This window comes from Rhincodon typus, chromosome 14, assembly GCF_021869965.1.
Source record: "Rhincodon typus isolate 14 chromosome 14, sRhiTyp1.1, whole genome shotgun sequence".
In the NCBI taxonomy this organism is placed as follows: Eukaryota; Metazoa; Chordata; class Chondrichthyes; order Orectolobiformes; family Rhincodontidae; genus Rhincodon; species Rhincodon typus.
This window is the reverse complement of record NC_063345.1, coordinates 16,127,595-16,147,512: the sequence shown is the minus strand read 5'-3', so window position 1 is coordinate 16,147,512 and position 19,918 is coordinate 16,127,595.

The following is a 19,918-nucleotide window of genomic DNA, read 5'->3' as shown; positions in this document are numbered from 1 at the left end:
GGGCCTAGACCCGAAACATCAGCTTTCCTGCTCCTCTGATGCTGCTTGGCCTGCTGTGTTCATCCAGCTCTACACCTTGTTATCACTGACTATTGTAAGACTGGAGTCAATGATACAAATTGATGTCAAAGAGGAGTAATATAAAACAAAGAATTGCCAACACTAGAGATCTGAAACAAACACAGAAATTGCTGGCAAAACTCAATAGGTCTGGCTGCATCCAGGGGGATAATGCAGAGTTAACGTTTCAAGTCCTGTGACTCTTCCATCAGAACTAGAGAATTGAAGATGAGTACTTCATTCAAACAAACTGTGCTATTATTACTCTACAGATATGATCTCTCAATCTGAAATGTCTATGATCAATAAATTAGAGTGACCAGGCTGGAGATCAAAATCCATCTGCTTGTGGAATTGCCAATTTATGAAATCTTTATCTAGCATTGCATGTCCCAAAAATATGCTAACAGATTATTTCAAGGCATCCAGTTAAAGGAAGGTTTTATTACTATTTCTTGTCAAGGCTGCACTTCTCCTTCCCAAAAAGCTGGCAATGGATCTATTCCATGAACAGTGAACCTTGGTTTTCAGATTCAAATTTTGGAAATAACCCACAGCAAGTCCTTTAAGATGAAATCAGAAATAGGATTTATTAACAAAATGTTCAAAGCACAGGGGAATTACGTTGCTACTCCATGCATGCACATAAAGTCTCAAGAAATTAAGGAAAACAGGACAAGAGAGAGGTAGGTTATAAATTATAAGCTTTAATCAATCCAGAGGTATTAAAAATCAGTTTACATGAGTTGCAAGGGTCAGGGTCCAATAATGAGTTCAGCCTAGTAGCTTCCCTGCTTTGTAGGGAAAGATGTGGGCTTCTTTCCATTTAGCAACCTGCAGGCAGAGATGTGGATACAAAGCAGGCTACAAACTCAGCTTGGAGTCCTGCTCTCCCCACCTGGATGTCAAACAGCACGGAATTGTGGATATTTTCTAATCAACCTGTTCGGAAATGTTTGTACATACTCTGACGCAGGTGAAACTTTAACCTAGATTTCCAGGCCAGACTTATGCAATTTGACAAGTTCACACTTGTGTCCATTGACAAAGATAAGCATTTCGGGTGCTGATGGCTATCCCAGTGGGTTAACTGAAGAGTTTTTAGGTTAACAATGCAGTTTTACCTTCTTCAGAGTTTGCATTGCCAGGTGTTGAGGTCTGTGTAAAAGAATTAGTGCCCATTTTAGGTTAATGGATCTTGATCAAAAACAAAGTTGCTGGAAAAGCTCAGCAGGTCTGGCAGCATCTGTGAAGGAGAAAACAGAGTTAACTGAGGAAGGGTCACCGGACCCGAAACGTTAACTCTGTTTTCTCCTTCACAGGTGCTGCCAGACCTGCTGAGCTTTTCCAGCAACTTTGTTTTTGTTCCTGATTTACAGCATCCGCAGTTCTTTTGGTTTTTAAATGGGAGAAGAAGATGAAATAAAGAAATATTTAAGTTTTGATCGCTGTTTGTTCCCTTAACCTCATTAGCTGCTTTTCAGTTCAAGGATGACATCAGTTCAGGTTCGTGAGTTTCAGCCGTGGGCCTTCATGTGAATGAACAAGATGATTCTCAATCTTCAGATCTTTGGGAACATGAGGTACTGAAATTCAGAGCGCAGGATTTTCTCCTTTCCTTGCCTTGTCTGCCATTTCTCTGTTTTATTGGATAAGATGGTCAAGAAGGCATACGGCATGCTTGCCTTCATTGGTTGGGGCATAGAGTACAAAAATTGACAAGTCATATTGCAGCTGGAAAGAACTTTAGTGAAGCCACACTTGGAATACTGTGTACAGCTCTGGTTGCCACATCACTAGAAGGATGTAGAGGCTTTGGAGAGGGTACAGAAGTGGTTTAACAGGATATTGCCTGGTTTGGAGAGTATTAGCTATGAAGTGCGATTACACAAGCTTGGTTTGTTTTCACTTGAATGTCAAAGGATGAGAGGCACCTGATAGAAGTTTACAACATTATGACAGGCATGGATGGAATGGATAGTCAGTCTTTTTACTGGGGCAGAATTGTCACTTACTAGTCGACATAGATTTAAGGTAAAAGGGGATAAGTTTAAAGGAGATGTGAGAGGCAGTTTCGTTTAAGTTAAGTGCCTGGAATGTGCTGCCAGAGGAAATGCTGGAGGCGGATACAACATCAATGTTTAAGACACACCTTGACAGATACATGGATAGGCAGGAAATAAAGGGATATGGACTGCATAGAGGCAAAAGGATTTTAAGTTTAGAAAGGCAACATGTTTCGGCGCAGTCTTGGTGGGCTGAATTGCTGTTCTGTTCTTTGTTCATAAGACCTCTGGGCTCAAAGCATGATGCAACTTGATGGATAAGTTGTCCCAATTTTCAATGATTCATAAGAGGCTCCTTATCCTGCATTGAAAAATTACACACAGGAACAAAACAATCAAAGCTGGGCCGGGGCTGAATGAATTGTTCAGTAGAATGCTATTAGCATGTCAGTAAAAACATTACTTTAGAATGTTAGTCTCCACTTATTGAAGGCAGCTCTCCAAAGAATAAGTCAGGTAGTGCAGTGGAGAAAACCACGGACAAAAAAAAGCCAAGAACAGGAAAAATAGGGTACATAGGGGAAGCTTGGCACAGCAGACTAATTGCCAAGAGGTGTGCAGGTTAGGTGGATTTGCCATGCTAAATGTTGGGTTATGGGAATAGGGTAGGGGGGGTTAGGTCTGGGTGGGATGCTGTTTGGAGAGTTGGAACAGACTCAATGGACCGAATGGCTCCTTCTGCACAGTTGGGATTGTATAACTCCAACTGCAGGAGAACCTCTATTCCACTGTGTTCAGCGGAAGGCCAGCCCAGTTGAAGAGAAGCAGATGGTTTAGTAGGTTAGCATGTTTTTCTTTCATTTCTCCTTTCCATCCAACCTGAACTGCTTTAATGAAAGTATTTATTGCTAGCTATGTTAGCCCCAGTGGAAAAAAGTTTGCCAGTCTCCACCCAATTCCTCTTAAAACCATAAATATGCAGTACATAATGCAGTGCAATTTTGCATGAATTTCCTCCAGCTATTTAGGTTTGTCAGGATTTTTCCATTGTTTTGGTATCAGCTGATATAATTGCACCCATCATAAGCTTTGTCCTTCAGAGATGGTGGAATATAATTGACTTGTTTCAAGTTGGAAAATTGCTTCATTAGTTTGCTCCTCCATACAGTCCCTTCTGTTACAAATCTCACATTTCTCTTTTCACTTTTCCATACTCAACACTGTGATGGAATAGTGAGGAGTTTCTCTGGAGTTAAACAACTTTGTTATTAACATTAGGTGCTGCCACTGGAATGACAACTGCAAAACAGGGCTCCATTTTCTTTGGCTAATCTCCCTCGTATTGAGGAGCACTACGATTATGAGGAAAAGCACAAATGAAACCAAGACATGGGACTGAGATTAAAAGAGGGGAACAGTATAATGTATGTACTTGAGGGTGCTGCTCCTTTAAGAGAACCAGTCAGGTGACCCAGATGGGCAGACCTTGGGTCCAGTCCAGAAGTAGTTGTGGAAGTGTGAGCATCAGAGTCAATAAAGTGTTCCTGTTCAGGTTTACCATTTGTCTGCTTGATATTTAATTCCTGGTTCCAACGGAAGCACCAACATAATAAATAGTGATGAGAGTGGGATTTGGCCCACAACTGCGTGCAAATGCCATTTTTTTAATGTCCGGAGGAGACGTTGCCTGGAATTTGGAAACAGTGCAAGGAAGTAACATTGAGGGAAACAGTCATGAGGGGACTCAGGCCATGGTCGATGCCAAGAAAGAAGGTACTTACCTGGGAGTTGACAGAGAGTGCCAGTTGTGAGGGGACTCCACCAGACAGCTGAAGAGGGGAGAACGCACCCGGAGCTAACTGGGGTCGACACAAAAGTGCGATCGTGAGCGGACTCAGGCTGCGGGTGATGCCAGGCAGGAATGGTACTCCAGTGCAGTGGTGAGGAAGCGCCAGTGCTGAGAGCGTTCACCGAAGGAACTCTGACTGCGAACGGCTACTAGACTCGAGTGGCAGGAGAGCAAAGTGGCGGACCAATTTGGGGCGATGGGCCCAGTTGCTGAAGAGTCAGAAAATTGGACTTTACACGAGCAGCACTTTAATTCATTCTTAAAGGCGAACAAAGTGGCTGAGGACGTGATGGTAGTGGTGTATCATCAGGAGCAAGAACTCCACAATTCTAAGGAGTCTGGTGAAACCAGAGAAACCTGCAGAGAAGACATTCCAAAAGCTATGCGAAATGTGAGGAAATTATTCAGCGCAAAGGAAAGTCCACCACTCAATTTTTGGCCACCATAAACAGGTTAGTGGAACATTGTGAATTCAGACGGTTCGCCCATGATACTTTTGTGAAGCCATTTGGTTTATGGTCGCCAACATGAAGCTATCCAACAGAAGCTACGAACAAGGAGAGAACTGGATTTTGAGACAGTTTACAAAATTGTTACCTCAATGGAGTTGGCCACCAGTTAAGCAATCCATTTGGGTGACGACACCTGGGTGTGTCAAGTAGTGTTAAAGTGTGGTATCACCAATGGAACATCGCCAATGTGGCAAGAGTGGCCACAAGGAGACAACATGTTGGACTTGAAGCCCAGTGCTGCAGGTTTAATTGAGTGGGTCATGTCACCCAAAATTTTCAGGTACAATTCAAATGAGAAGGAGATTCAGAAAGAAACAACCCTGAAGACAAGGCATAAGGTACATGCTGCCAGCTGGGGAGTAGACTGGGAGTCAGCCAGGAGAGAAACAGAAGGCCTAGAGTCAGCAGAGTTTTGATTAAACATCCTGTCGGTATGGGGTGAAGATAATTGTTTCTGGGTTTTTTCCAAATTAATGGGGGATACAGTAAAAATGAAAGTGGATATGGAGCAACAGTGTCCTTGATTCCTGAATCAGTCTGTAGGGAGAAGTTGAGGGCACCAGTGTTAAAGCTGCCAGGATTACACCTCGGACATACATGAAACAAATGGTGCCACTGAAGGGCTATGTGCTGGTGAAAGTATAGTTAAAGGACAAGCGTGCAGAATTGCCACTTTACTAGCAAAAGCCGAATATAGCATAAGATAGACGCTCCTGGTTACAAAGATTAAGGTTGAACTTGGGCATGGTTCACAGGCTGATGGACTGAAACATGAGCTTATGAAATCAGTATCATGGGAAGCAACAATAGACTGACTGGATGAAATATTTGCCAGGTTCAGAACCAAAAACAAGTCATGTTACAGTTTGTGGTCCAAGAGTTTGAGGAGTACCTGGGAGATCATGGAGTCAGACTGTGAGATCATCTCCATATCACACCATGACCGATGGCCAGGCGGAGAGATTTATTCAAATCTTGAAACAGGCCTTAAAGGCTTCACAAGGGAAGGGTCTCTAGGACAGTGAATCAACAAGTTCCTCAGTGTGTGCAGGAACACGCCACGGGCAAGGTTCGCTAGCAGTTAAGAGCCATGTTTGACTTATTGCGGCTGGAAGAGACCAGAGAGGCGGTAGAGTGAAATCAAGAAGGACAGTTGTTCAGAAGGGCAGGAACCTCAAGGTCGAGGATATTCCAAAGTGTGGAGACTGTGTTGGCCTGGAATTATATATCTAGGGAGAAATGGATCCCAGCAGTGGTGGTGACTCAGACAGGACTGTTGTCATATACAGTACAGACTAGGGATGAGCTGGTCCGGAAGAGACATGCAGACCAGCTGGTTTCCACACCTCACCAACAGGGCAATGTCCCTCAGAATACTGAGCTGATCCAAGTAGAACCAAGGGTGTCGACTGATTCATGTGACTCCGAGCTAGGGTTGGCCATAACCAGGGAGGAGATAACAGCAGCGTCACAGGGCAACACAGCTAATCAAAGAGGTACTTAGCTACGGAACAACAGATGCTTCCTGAAACCTGGGACGCTACGCTGGAAAAAGTTCCTGAGATGGTCTTCGAGGAATTGCCATCCCCCGAGAGACTGATCATGTCAGTGTAGTCTCCTGCCGATGTACATATGTTAGCTACAGTACTTGTATAATAGTTATAATTGTATATATGTTTATTAATGAGAGTTTTAAAATAGAAGGGGAGAGGCATTATGCATGTGATGGGGTGCTGCCCCTTGAAGAGAGCTGGTCAGCTGACTGAGGGTAGAGCTTGGGTCCACTCTAGAAACCACCTCCAGCTGTGAAGGTCAGAAGTCACACCACACTAGATTATGGTCCAACAGATTTATTTAAAATCACACAAGCTTTCAGAGTCCAGCCCCTTCCTCAGGTGCAGTGAGAGAGCAGAGCACACAGAGCCAACATTTATAGGCAGAGAGATGAAAAGATCATACAACTGGTAATTTTGTCCACCACAGTCCAACACTGGCATCTCCGCATCATGGCTGTGGAGGTGTGAGCATTGTCAATAAAGTGTACCTATTCAGATTTACCATTTGTCTGCCTGATATATCATTCCTGATTCCAAAGGAAGATCCAAAATAAGAATTAGGAAATCAAAATGTTCATTTTGAGTTACTTCAGCCTTCACACTCGGTTCAACTTTTTTTTTGGGGGGAGGACACAATTACAATGAGATAAACCATAAAAACATAAGAACTAGGAGCAGGAGTAGGCCATCCGGCCCCTCGAGCCTGCCCCGCCATTCAATAAGATCATGGCTGATCTTTTTGAGACTCAGCTCCACTTACCCGCCCACTCACCATAACCCTTAATTCCTTTACTGTTCAAAAATTTATCTAGCCTTGCCTTAAAAACATTCAGCGAGGTAGCTTCAACCACTTCACTGGGCAGGGAATTCCACAGATTCACAACCCTTTGGGTGAAGAAGTTCCTCCTGACCTCAGTCCTACATCTACTTCCCTTTATTTTGAGGCAATGCCCTCTAGTCCTAGTTTCACTGGCTAGCGGAAACAACCTCCCTGCCTCCACTTTATCTATTCCCTTCATAATCTTATATGTTTCAATGAGATCTCCCCTCATTCTTCTGAATTCCAACCCGAGTATAATCTCAGTCTACTCAGTCTCTCCTCATAATCCAACCCTCTCAACTCTGGAATCAACCGAGTGAATCTCCTCTGCACCCCCTCCAGTGCTAGTATATCTCTTCTCAAGTAAGAAGACCAAAACTGCACACAGTACTCCAGGTGTGGCCTCACCAGGACCCTATGCAGCTGCAGCATAGCCTCCCTGTTTTTAAACTCCATCCCTCTAGCAACGGCAGACAAAATTCCATTTGCCTTTTTAATTACCTGCTGCACTTGCAATCCTACTTTTAGTGATTCATGCACAAGGACACCCAAGTCCCTCTGCACAGCAGCATGCTGCAATTTTTTACCATTTAAAACATAGTCCATTTTCCTGTTATTCCTACCAAAATGGATGACCTCACACTTATCAACATTGTACTCCATCTGCCAGACCTTTGCCCACTCACTTAGACTATCTATATCCCTCTGCAGACTTTCAGTGTCTTCTGCACACTTTGCTCTACCACTCACCGTAGTGTCATCTGCAAATTTTGACATACCACACTTAGTCCCCAACTCCAAATCATCTATGTAAATTGTAAACAATTGCGGTCCCAACACTGATCCCTGAGGCACACCACTAGCCACTGACCGCCAACCAGAAAAACACCCATTTACCCCTACTCTTTGCTTTCTACTGGTCAATCAATCCTCTATCCATACCAATACACTACCTGTAATACCATGCAACTTTATCTTATGTAGCAGCCTTTGGTGTGGCATCTTGTCAAATGCCTTCCGGAAATCCAGATAATCCACATCCACCGGTTCCCCATTGTCCACCATGCAAGTAATGTCCTCAAAGAATTCCACCAAATTAGTTAAACACAACCTACCCTTCATGAACCCACGCTGGGTGTTCCCAATGGGACAATTTATATCCAGATGTCTTGCTATTTCTTCCTTAATGATAGATTCAAGCATTTTCCCCACTACCGAAGTTAAGCTAACTGGCCTATAGTTACCTGCTTTTTGTCTACTTCCTTTTTTAAACAGTGGCGTCACACTGGCGTCACATAAACTGTGATCTTTACATTAGGCTAATTGTGTGTGCAACATAGTTAAAGACAGAGAGAATAACATGGTTGAGTCAGTATATGCATTGTATAGAAAACATTGGATCTTTAAAAGAAAACAGAACTGCGGATGCTGAAGATTTGAAACAACAAAAGCAGAAATTACTGGAGAAACTGCCAAAACTGCTGAGTTTCCCCAGCAATTTCTGCTTTTGTTTGTTTTGGATGTTCACTCATTGAGTGTACTACAGCCCTGAAAGCAAATTATGTCTGCTTTGATGTAAGTGGAGTACTTGGATAATGAGCTTAATTTTCCTTCAGAACTGCAAGGCTCTGTTTTCAAAATCTGTGTCACAAGTGTCCAGGTTAATCTGCTAAAATGCCACATTTCAATTACTTTTAAAATAACAATCTAATTCCAACTTTAATAGTCATCTATCCTCAAGCCTTGATTTGTTGATATACTAAATTAGTATATTGAAACCTTTAGCTTCACTCCAAATTGTGTTGTCTCTCATAGATTTAGTCTGATGAATTGTTAATATTCATGTGATACTGGCAAGCAAATAGCTGATTCAAACACAGAGTTGCAATGTATGTAGCCATTTTTTGTATTATCCTTACATTAAAGAGTTCCTGATACAACTAAAATAAAGAACTGTGAATACTGGAGATCTGAAACAACACAGAAATTGTTGGCAAAGCTCAGCAGGTCTGGCGGCATCTGCATGGAGAAAGCAGAGTTAACATTTTGAGTCCAATGACCCCTGTTTAGAACAGGTTGAGGATTCACCTGAGAGGTGACCTTATAGAGGTTTATAATATCATGAGCGGCATAAATAAGACGAATAGCCAAGGTCTTTTACCCAGGGTAGGAGAGTCCAAACTAGAGGGCATAGGTTTAATTTGTTTGGGAGAGGGGTGGTGGGTGAGATTTAAAATGGACCTGAGGAACAACTCTTTCACACAGAGGGTGGTATGTGTATGGAATGAGCTGCCAGGGGAAGTGGCCGAGGCGAGTACAGTTACAAAATTTAAAAGACTTTGGACAGGTAAATGAATAGGAATGCTTTAGAGGGATATGGACCAAATGCAGGTAAATGGGACTAATTTGGTTTGGGAAACCTGGTTGGCATGGACAAGTTGGACTGAAGGGTCAGTTAACTCTCTTTCTCAACACAGATGCTGCCAGATATAGAACATAGAACATAGAACAGTACAGCACAGTACAGGCCCTTCGGCCCACGATGTTGTGCCGAACTTTTACCCTAAACCTAAGGTCTATCTAACCTCCACCCCTACCTTATACTATCATCCATATGCCTATCTAATAGCCACTTAAATGCCCCTAATGAGGCCAACTCCACTACCCTCTCCAGCAATGCATACCACGCCCCTACCACTCTCTGAGTAAAGAACCTACCTCTGACGTCTCCCCTATATCTACTTCAACTCACTTTAAAGTGAGGCCTGCTGAGTTTCAACAGCAATTTTGGTTTTTGTTCTTGCTGCCATGTTTCACTTACAGGTCCACATTTGATTAGTAGAAGCATCCTAATGAAGCTATACTAGCAAGTTTATGCTTCTGTATTTTTTTCTCTCTCTGTTTCAAGGTTCAGAGCAGCAGGTCGTGATGGTGATAGGTGACATGGAGCAGAGGAGCTGGGCAGTTCATCAGGACCTCCCCTAGCAGATAGCTATGTTGAGAGAGGGCAGCTGGGGCAGTCTGATGGGAGTGTTGCTAGGAAAAGTTATGTTTTTTGTTGAAGAAGGCGAATGGGAAGAGAGAGTAGGTTAGTCAAAGGATTCTTCAGCCATTGTAAGCCAGGCTTTGTTCCATGTACATACGGCAAATAATTCCTTGTTTGTCTTAAAATTTCCCTTCCTGGTTGTAATAACATAATACCAGCAGAACAAAGAATTCTTGTTTCAAGATTTTTGGGCCATCTATGCATTCAAATCTCATATTACAGATCCTTTCTTGTTATTTCCTCATTCAGAACCCCAAGTAGCAATCAAGGTAATTAATGGGATGAGTTACTTTATGAGAATGTTCATGACAATGAGTGGTGGATAGAAGCCGCTGCTATAGTTTTCCTCTATCTGTTAGCTCGTGGTGTTTTCCACTAGTGTAAGTGGAAGCCATTTCACAGGCTATTTCATGATTATATAAACCTGTATAAGGTCACCTCTCAGCCTCCAGTGCTCCAGGGAAAATAGCCCCATCCTATTCAGCCTCTCCCTATAGCTCAAACCCTCCGACCCTGGCAACATCCTTGTCAATCTTTTCTGAACCCCTTCAACTTTCACAACATCCTTCCTATAGCAGGAAGACCAGAACTGAAAGCAGTATTCCAAAACAAAAACAGAAGTTGCTGGAAAAGCTCAGCAGATGTGGTAGCATCTGTGAAGAAAAAATCAGAGTTAACGTTTCAGGTCCGGTGACGCTTCCTCAGAAGTATTCCAAAAGTTGCCTAACCAATGTTCAAGTTTTTTATAAGAAGTCCTCATATCCTAAGTTATTTTTATTATTTATGTTTATTTGCTAATTCCACTACTTGTCCCGATTAGTATTGGCATTGTACATGAAACAAGTTAAATAAGCTTGTAGCACAGATTGAAATTGACAGGTATGATGTTATGGGAATCAGAGACATGGCTACAAGGGATCAGGGCTGGGACCTGAATATCCAAGGATATACATCCTATGGAATGAAGGGGCAGATGGGCAGAGAGGACAGGGTTGTCTTGTTAGAAAGAAATGAAATGAAATCAATAGCAAGAGGTGATATAGATTCAGAAGGAACAGAATCTGTGTGGGAAGAGTTGAGGATACACAAAGGAAAAAAAGATCCTGATGGGAGTTATGTACAAGCCTCCTACCGGTAGTGAGGATGTGAGGCAGAAAATAAATCAGGAAATAGGGTATGTAAGAAAGACACTATTACGATAATCAAGGGGAACTTCAATATGCAGATGGACTGGGAAAATCAGGTTTTTAGTGATCTCAAGAAAAGGCATTCGTGAAATGTCTAAGAGACGATTTTTTTGGAGCAGCTTGTGGTAGAGTCCACTACAGTAGGCAATTCTGGATTTGGTGATATGTAATGAGGCAAATTTGATTAGGGAGCCTGAAGGCAGTGACCATAATATGATAGAATTCACTCTGCAGTTTGGAAAGGGATAAGATCGAATCAGATGTAATGGTATTACAGTTGAGTAACAGAGACATGAGGAAGGACCTGGCCAGAGTTGATTGGAAGGGGAGACCAGCAGGGCAAACGATTGAGCAGCAATGGCATGAGTAATTCAGGAGGCACAGCCAAAATTCATCACTAGGAAGAAGAAACATACTAAGGGGAGGATGAGGCAACCATGGCTGACAAGGGAATTCAGGGACTGCATAAAAGCAAAAGAAAAAGCATACAATGTGGCGAAGTTTAGTGGGAGCCAGAGGATTGAGAGGGCTTTAAATATCAACTGCGGATAACTAAAAAAGCATTAAATGGAGAGAAGGTTAAATAGAAGGGTAAGCTAGCTCGTGACATAAAAGAAGATAGCAAGACTTTTTTTTAGATATATAAAAGAGAGACAAGAATGGATATTGGATTGCTGGAAACTGAGACTAGAGAAGTAGTAATGGGGAACAAATAAATGGCAGAGGAATTGAATAGGAATTTTGCATCAGCCTTCACTGTGAAGACACCAGTGGTATACCAGAACTTCAGAGAGTCAAGGGGCAAAGGTGGGTTCTGTGGCCGTCGCTGAGGAGAAGTTGCTGGAGAAGCTGAAAGGTCTGAAGGTGGATAAATCACCCGACCAGATGGACTACATCTCAGAGCTCCAAAAGCAATATCTGAGGAAATGTGGAGACATCGGTGGTGACCTTTCAGGACCAAGTCATTGGAATCAGGGAGGGTCCTAGAGGACTGGAAAATGACTAATATAACCCTCTTCTAGAAATAAGCAATGGCCACTGCAGACATGAAGGGCTAACTGGCCTCTTTCTACACTGTAACAATTCTGCATTCCATGATTCTATAACTTATAAAGAGAAATTGAAACCAAACATTTGACAATGAACTGGTGCACAACTGACATTCTGTCAGGACTTCAGTTACTTTAAGGAAGCATCAATCTTTACTTTATGGGTCAGCAAATAGCTATCAAAGACCAACAGGTAGTCAAACTTTTTCTTGTCTTGGATACTGAAGAATTAATCAGAATAAAACTTCTCAGTGCTTCTGATACTGTGTAAATATCCTGAGAAGAAAAAATCATATTCTTGAAGACCAACTTATAGCTTGAGTCAATCTTAGGATTACACAGAATGAGTAATTCCAGTTGCCAGGTGAAACAGTTACTCAGTTCCTGGTCATATGTTGATACAAAGGTATGGAATGTGGCTTTACCAAAGTGAACTTAACTGAATGGCTAATTGGGCTGGTTGTTGCCTCCACACCCATTAAATCTTTCAGAAAAACACTTATGGACAAACTGAAAGCATAAATCATTGATGCTGTAGTAGAATAAAGATAAAAGTACAAAGCAATTGTGGCAGGTCAGTAGCATCTGAATATGCTTGAATCTGAAACAATTTTGCAGCCAGCACGAGGTTGAGTAGAACATCCAAACCTTGTATGAGGCAAGACTTATTTCACTCGCAACACTGTGTCCAAAATTTCATGACATATGCAAGCTATGTTCCACAAGAGCACATTGCGTTTGAAAGTGTAGGGAGTCTAATTAATGCAAGGAATTCAAAGTGCACAACCATTCTCCACAACATGAAGAATGGCCAAGCAAGGAAAAAATCTAAAGGACATTTGAAAGTCCCATCCATGTCTCTCAAGCATGTCAACAACGTCCAAGAGGAAAATGCAACATTTCAGTTTTCAGACCTCAGTCAGTTAGCACATGTGGTAAATGTAATACACCACACGGACATCATCAGAAAAGCTGAAGCCTTCACTTCCATCAAAATGATAAACACCAAAAATAATGGGCAAAAATGCAATGTTTGTCAAGAATGACACCAGTACCAATGTGAATAACATCTCTTTATGTATCTTACATAATAATATGTTCACAGGTAACTAGCACATTGTGGTGTAGTCCATAAAATAAGCTAACTGCTTATGATAGGTCCATCAACTCATGTATTGGCATTGTCCAACCTAATTGCCAATTCAGATCCCCTCGACTGACACCTGAAACCTTTTCCATTGTTGTAACAGATGTAACTCCTATCGTTAATCTACCTGTATGTGCAGATTCACATATTCCAATAATTCATGGCATAATAAATCCAGTATTTGCAATACTAAAAATTATTGACTCTAGCATTGATCTCATGCATGTTGGCCACAGCCAAGCAGTGCAGATTCAGCAAGCTATGTCAGGTGATGACCAGCAACAACAGCTCCAAAGGATCATCATCCATACATGGCCTGAATGCATCAAACAATTCCCCAAGCTAGTACATTCTTTTTGGTCTTTGAGAGATTAACCAGGACTCTCTAAGAATGCAAACTTCAAAAGCCAACAGATGATAAGCTCTACATTAAGGCATACTTGACCATACACATATAGGTCATCTGGGAGCAGAAAAAAAATCAAGAGATCAGCATGCAAATCCATACATTGCCCTGGAATTAATAAGGACATGGATCAACTGATCATGTCATATGAAACATTTCAACTCTATCAATCTCCACAATCAGGAGAACTTTCCTTCCACATGGGATTTCTTCCAAGCTGTGGTGCAATATTGCGACAGATATTCATGATATTGAAGGACACTGGTGACTGACTATGTCATCAAATTCTCTTCAATGTGACAAATTAAAGATACAACTAGGTGCTGACATATTAACCATATATAGATAACCATGTATCCACTATGTCCAGCGTACCTCAACAAATTGTGTCTGGCATTGTCTGCAGTACACTGGTGCACCCTTCCTAGATGAGTGTAGGAAATGGAGTGTTTGACATATGAGAGATAGTAGGAACTGCAGATGCTGGAGAATCCGAGACAACAAGGTGCAGGGCTGGATGAACACAGCAGGCCAAGCAGCATCATAGGAGCAGAGAGGCTGACGTTTCGGGCCTAGACCCTTCATCAGAAAAGATCTATCATGCCTGCACCAGTTCTATTACCAAGTACTCAACCCCCGGCTTTTGCCCATATCTGAACACATTATTTCTAACAAAACAATTATCTAATGCCCTCTTGAATCTGCCTCCACCGCACATCCAGAAATAGACAATACATCCAGATTGCAATTGCATATGACTGCCCATCAAACAGAATGCTGACTTAGATATTCAAGTTATCATGACAGACAATAACAATATATCTACAACAAACACATCCTTCCAAAAAGACCAATTGCACACTACAAAGTGAAGCTACACCGCCAAGCCTTGGTAACTGTAAAATCTGCTCATGTCATATGTCCACATATATAAGTTTGCATTTTCGTAGTTTTATGCATGCTATTTGAATTGGGTTCCCATTCTTTAAAAGAGAAAAGAGAAGAAGTTGTATTATGGCAAGATTCCAGACCAGGTAGGCCTGTAATTTTAATATAGTACATGATGTCATGACATGACATTCAGTATAAAATAAGTACCCACCGCACTTTCAGTCACTGTCGGTGTAGTGGAGTCAGTCATTTGTATAACCTACAGCAACAGTAATTGCCGAACCCAAACGATGTGTGTAAGGCAGTCATATCATACCCTTGTAAATAATTACTATGTGAGTGAACTTCAAGATGTCAAACCTGATTATCTATGGTATATGTTATGTGGACGAACACATACAAAGGTACAATGTCATCAGTATTCTCAACACCCTTAAGTTTTTCTAATTAGCATTTTCTTCAGTTACAAACAACATGAATTGGATGGGAGCTTTGTTTTAACAATTAGTGTGTTTCAAGCCCTTCAAAGAGAATGTGTTGGATGTATCTCACAATAGAATGTTGCATTACAAATATTAGAAAGCAAATAACCACTCATCCTTTCTGTAGTGACTTTATATATTTTGTTGATTTTTCCCTTCTTCAATTGTGCAGCACAGATTGTCCACTCAGTTTTTAGAATTGTTTTATTTAATTGTTTCTACAGTAGCGTGTTCAGACAAGCAGATTACAAACACACAACAGCCTCTCTTGGCAAGCCGCTTACTGATCTTGGCTGGCTATTGTGGTTTATGTTCCATGAGATGGTCAATTTCTAACTTCAGTGCATGTGTGTGTGCAGACGGCATACAGATAGCGATAGATCAGGAGTATAAGACTTAGTTGAAATGCATCCATCTATGCTAGGGCAGGCCAGTGAGAAAATTACCCTTGGCCTTCAACAGGAGCATGTGCATTAAAGCACAACAACAGCTGGACGACTCTCTTGCCATCAGCCCTTGCCAATTCTTGTCTCTGTACAACTGGCAGTCCAGTGATAATGCAGCTATCCATCCATCCATTGCCCCTAACACTCAAAGCTGTGACAAAAAAAGCACAATGATAAATCCATCCAAATTCTGTCATCTAGGCAACACATCATGTTAGATGGGCACAGCACAATTACAAGCACGTGCTCAGACAATGGCCAGGTATCCATTATTCCTTTCATTTGGAGATCACATAGAAACATCATAAATCCCTAAGACACATACAGGCAATCTCTAGGCTGCAAACAGGTTCCATTCTGGAGTCTGTACACAAGTCGGTTTGTATGCAAGTTGGAACACAATAAGGGCAACATAAAGTAGCCGCTTGTAACTGCAGGAAATATTTGTGTGTTGTGTCTTTAAAGTTACACCTATGTGTGGGTTTGCATTCATAAATATGACTATTCGTTAATTTGGACATGCATAAATTGGGGTACCCCTGCCATACAGCACCCGATGGTTAGAACACCAGCACATTAAAGCACAGACATACATCACACATATAATAATCACCAAAAAAAAGATAGAAATGGAGTTCAGCTTTCAAACTTACTCTGTTAACTAAATTCATTGGGAAGTGGACAGTAAGAACAGAATAATTTATTTGTATCTGTTCACAGACAAAACAAGGAATTGCAGGATTTCAGTTTTCTTTCTGCAAGGTCCTGGCTGATGTAAGAGACTTTCATCAATATCTTGTCTTTTCCAGTTGGATTAGGGCAGCATGGTGGCTCAGTGGTTAGCACTACTGCCTCATGTCATCAGGAACCTGGGTTCAATTCTGGCCTCAGGTGACTGTCTGTGTGGAGTTTACACGTCCTCCCTGTGTCTGTGCAGGTTAGGTGGATTGGCTATGCTAAATTGTCCCTAGTGTCCAGGGTGTGTAAGTTAGGTGGATGAGCCATTGGAAAAGCAGGGATACAGCAGCAGGAATGACTCAGGGTGGGATGCTCTTCAGAGAGTTGTTGGGCTGAATGGCCTGTTTCCACACTGTAGGGGTTCTATGAAAGATTTTGTTTTTTCCTATGGTCTGTGGTCTTTTTTTCCATCTTTCCCATTCATGATCTGAATATAATTAAGTACATAACCAGATGAGAGTATCAACCAGGCTATGTAATGTTTCAAAAAGTTCAACTATTAAGGAGCATAAGTCATAGAGCTGTACAGCAAGGAAACAGACCCTTCGGTCCAACCTGTCCATGTTAACCATAATCCCAAGCTAAATCCCAAGTCCCACCTGCCTGCTCCTGGCCCATATCCCTCCAAACCCATCCTATTCGTGTACTTAGCTAAGTTTCTTTTAAACACTGTAACTGTGCCTGCATCCACCACTTCCTCAGGAAGTTCATTCCACACAAACCACCCTTTGTGTAAAAAATTTCCCCCTCATGTCTTTTTTTAAATCTCTCTCCTCGCACCTTAAAAGTAGGCCCCCAATCTTTAAATCCCTCACCCTAAGGAAAAGACAGCTACCATAATCCTATATATACCCCTCATGATTTTATAAACTTCTATAAGGTCACCTCGCAACCTCCTACGCTCCTGTGAAAAAAGTCCCAGTAAGTCCATCCTTTCTTTATAACTCAAATCCTCCATTCCCAGTAACATCATTGACATTGTTGAATTTTTTTTTCAAAAAACAAAAAGGAAAAATAAACAAATTAAACAATTGAAGACATGAATGCAAAGCCAGGAGGGTGGACATCAGATTTCTTAGAAATTGGGACTGGTACTGGGGAAGGTGGTACCTGTACAAGCCAGAACAGGATCAAGATAGGTTTTTTACACAGAGATTTGCTATTGTTGATGGGGAGGGCTTAAATTACACTTACAGAGGACAGATACCTGAACGCAAATTCAGAGAAGGGAATAGATAGCAGAAATGTAGCATGTGACTCTGAAAGACAGAGGAAGCACATGTTAAAAAATTATACAGCATAGAGAATTGGCAGCATTAAATGCAAGGAGCGTAGTGAGTAAAGCTGATGAGCTGAAAGCATAGCTAATCACATGGCATGTCATTGCTATAACAGATATGCAGTTTAAACAGAGGCAAGAATGGTAGCTTACAATTCCTGGATACAAAGGTTTCAAGCAGGATAGCAAAGGAGATTAAAAAAAATTGGGTGTAGTGTAATTAGTTAAGGAATCAACTTCATCTCACCTGTGGGGTGAGAATGTGCTCAAAATGATACATTAATTGAGGCCATTTGGAATAGAAAACAAAACATAGCTAACTCCTCTCAAGCGCTCTTGTGGTACAGTGGTGGTATCACTGCCTAACGGGCAAGAATCCCAGGTTCAAATCCCACCTGCTCCAGAAGTGTGATATAACATGTCTGGGCAGGTTGATTAAAATAACAAGACTTGGATTCTCTTCCACTTTAATTTCTTTCAGTTTTGTTGATGCACTTCTCCAGTGGGCTGTGATTGTGCTTTTTATATCCAGAAGTGCTTTTACAAGCAACTGAACAGTTGTTTTCCCCATCATCTACTCACCTGTGGAATTTTTTTTACCTTATTAACCACCACCAGTAAATCTGATCTCCAGCTGATTAATTTACATGCAAAGCCTACTAAGGGCAATGCAGGCTATTAAAGGTGATGGGCTGAGCTTGTAATTTTTTTCCCAATTAGAAAAACAGGTGATTTAGTGGTGATAAAATAAAATGTTCAATTGAAGTCATAGGGCTGAGCTCAGAACCAAAAAAGAGGCAATCATATTGCTAGATACTGTTGACAACCAAGTAGTGGTACAGAGTTAGAGGAGGAAATATGTAGGCAAATCTCTGACTGAAAAAAAAATGAATTCTGCATAATTGTTGGAGACTTAAACAATCCAGGTAGCCCTTTGTCTACAAATAGTTTAAAAGGCGCAGAGGGCATAAAGTTCTTGAACCTTTCTTTGAGCCCACATTTAACAATCCTAAGAAGAGAGCATGCAATTTCAGATTTAGTCTGAGCAAATGAAGTTTGGCAGGCAGATGAAATAGAATGGATGAGAATTTTAGAGATACTGATTTTATGGAGAGTTTGATTTAGCTTCCTTACAGAAAAAGCCAAGATATAACAGGAGTAATTATCCTAAATTGGAAAAAGGCAAGTCTTACGAAGATGACAGATGATCTAACAAAAGTGGAACTGTTATAATTATGTGAAGGAAAATCAGTGACAAGACTATGAGTGATATTTAAATTGAGATTCTAGAGGCACAATGTAGATATGTCCCACAAATCCAGACGCCCCCCCGCCAAATAATCCAGAAGCATACAGGGTAAGATAAAGGAGAAAAATAGGCTGAAAGTATAACTTCAGGAAGGTTGGAAGAGTATAGAAAGTATAGGGATGCAGTGGGGAAGAAAATTGGAAAGCAAAATGTGAACAATGAATAACATGTTGTTATAAGTCAGACCAGACCCCCTCAAAATATTTTAAGAAGGTAGCCTAGACCCTCACATTTTCTTATTTTAAAGGTAGATATGAAGTCGGTGTTCCAGATTTGATGCAACTGGTCAAACCACTTCATATTAAGCAAAACAATTTACTTAAACACTGTAGTTAAAATACAAAAGTAAGAGGAATTTAAAATAACAACTACTAGGAAACCGAACTGAATAATAGATACAGTATCTATTACTAATTAACTGTTCCAGTATAATAACATCCCATTAACACACCCTTGGCAAAAAGGTAGATTCAGACACAGATTCTTGTGTGCAGTTTAACAATCCAGGAGGGAACAACATCAAGTGAGATGTCAGAGAAAGTCACAGTTGGGAATCATTTGCTGAAGCTTGGAGCCCTTCTGGGACACAAAACAGCTTCAAACTGCTACAGTTTAAAAAAAACTAGAAAAACCTGATCCGGGAGAACTGGCCACTCCCCTTTCATTGTAACATCTATTTAAAAAAAGCTAAAGGTCTCTTACATTATTGAGTTAGGCTGGCTCCTGTAGACACCTCTGCCTTTACAACCTCTTTTCAAAAAAACCTAGGACAAAATAATCTTTTTAAGGTGACAGCATCATCACAATATTGACTGTTAAAATGAATGAAAATCCAAAGATGCTTTATCATTATGTTAAGAGCAAGAGACTGACTAAGGAAAATAATGGGCCTATCAGAGCTAGACATGGTAACTGCTGCATGAATACAGAAGACATGAGTGGTTGTAATGAAAGTCCATCACTGTCTTCAAGGACAGGGATAAGATAAACATTCTAACTAAAGAGGAGTATGAAATGCTGGATAAAATAAGCATAATGGGAAGGGAATTACTGGAAGGACTGAATTCCTTGAAGATGGATAAATCACCAGGCCAGATGATTTGTATCAGAGATAGTAGGAACTGCAGATGCTGGA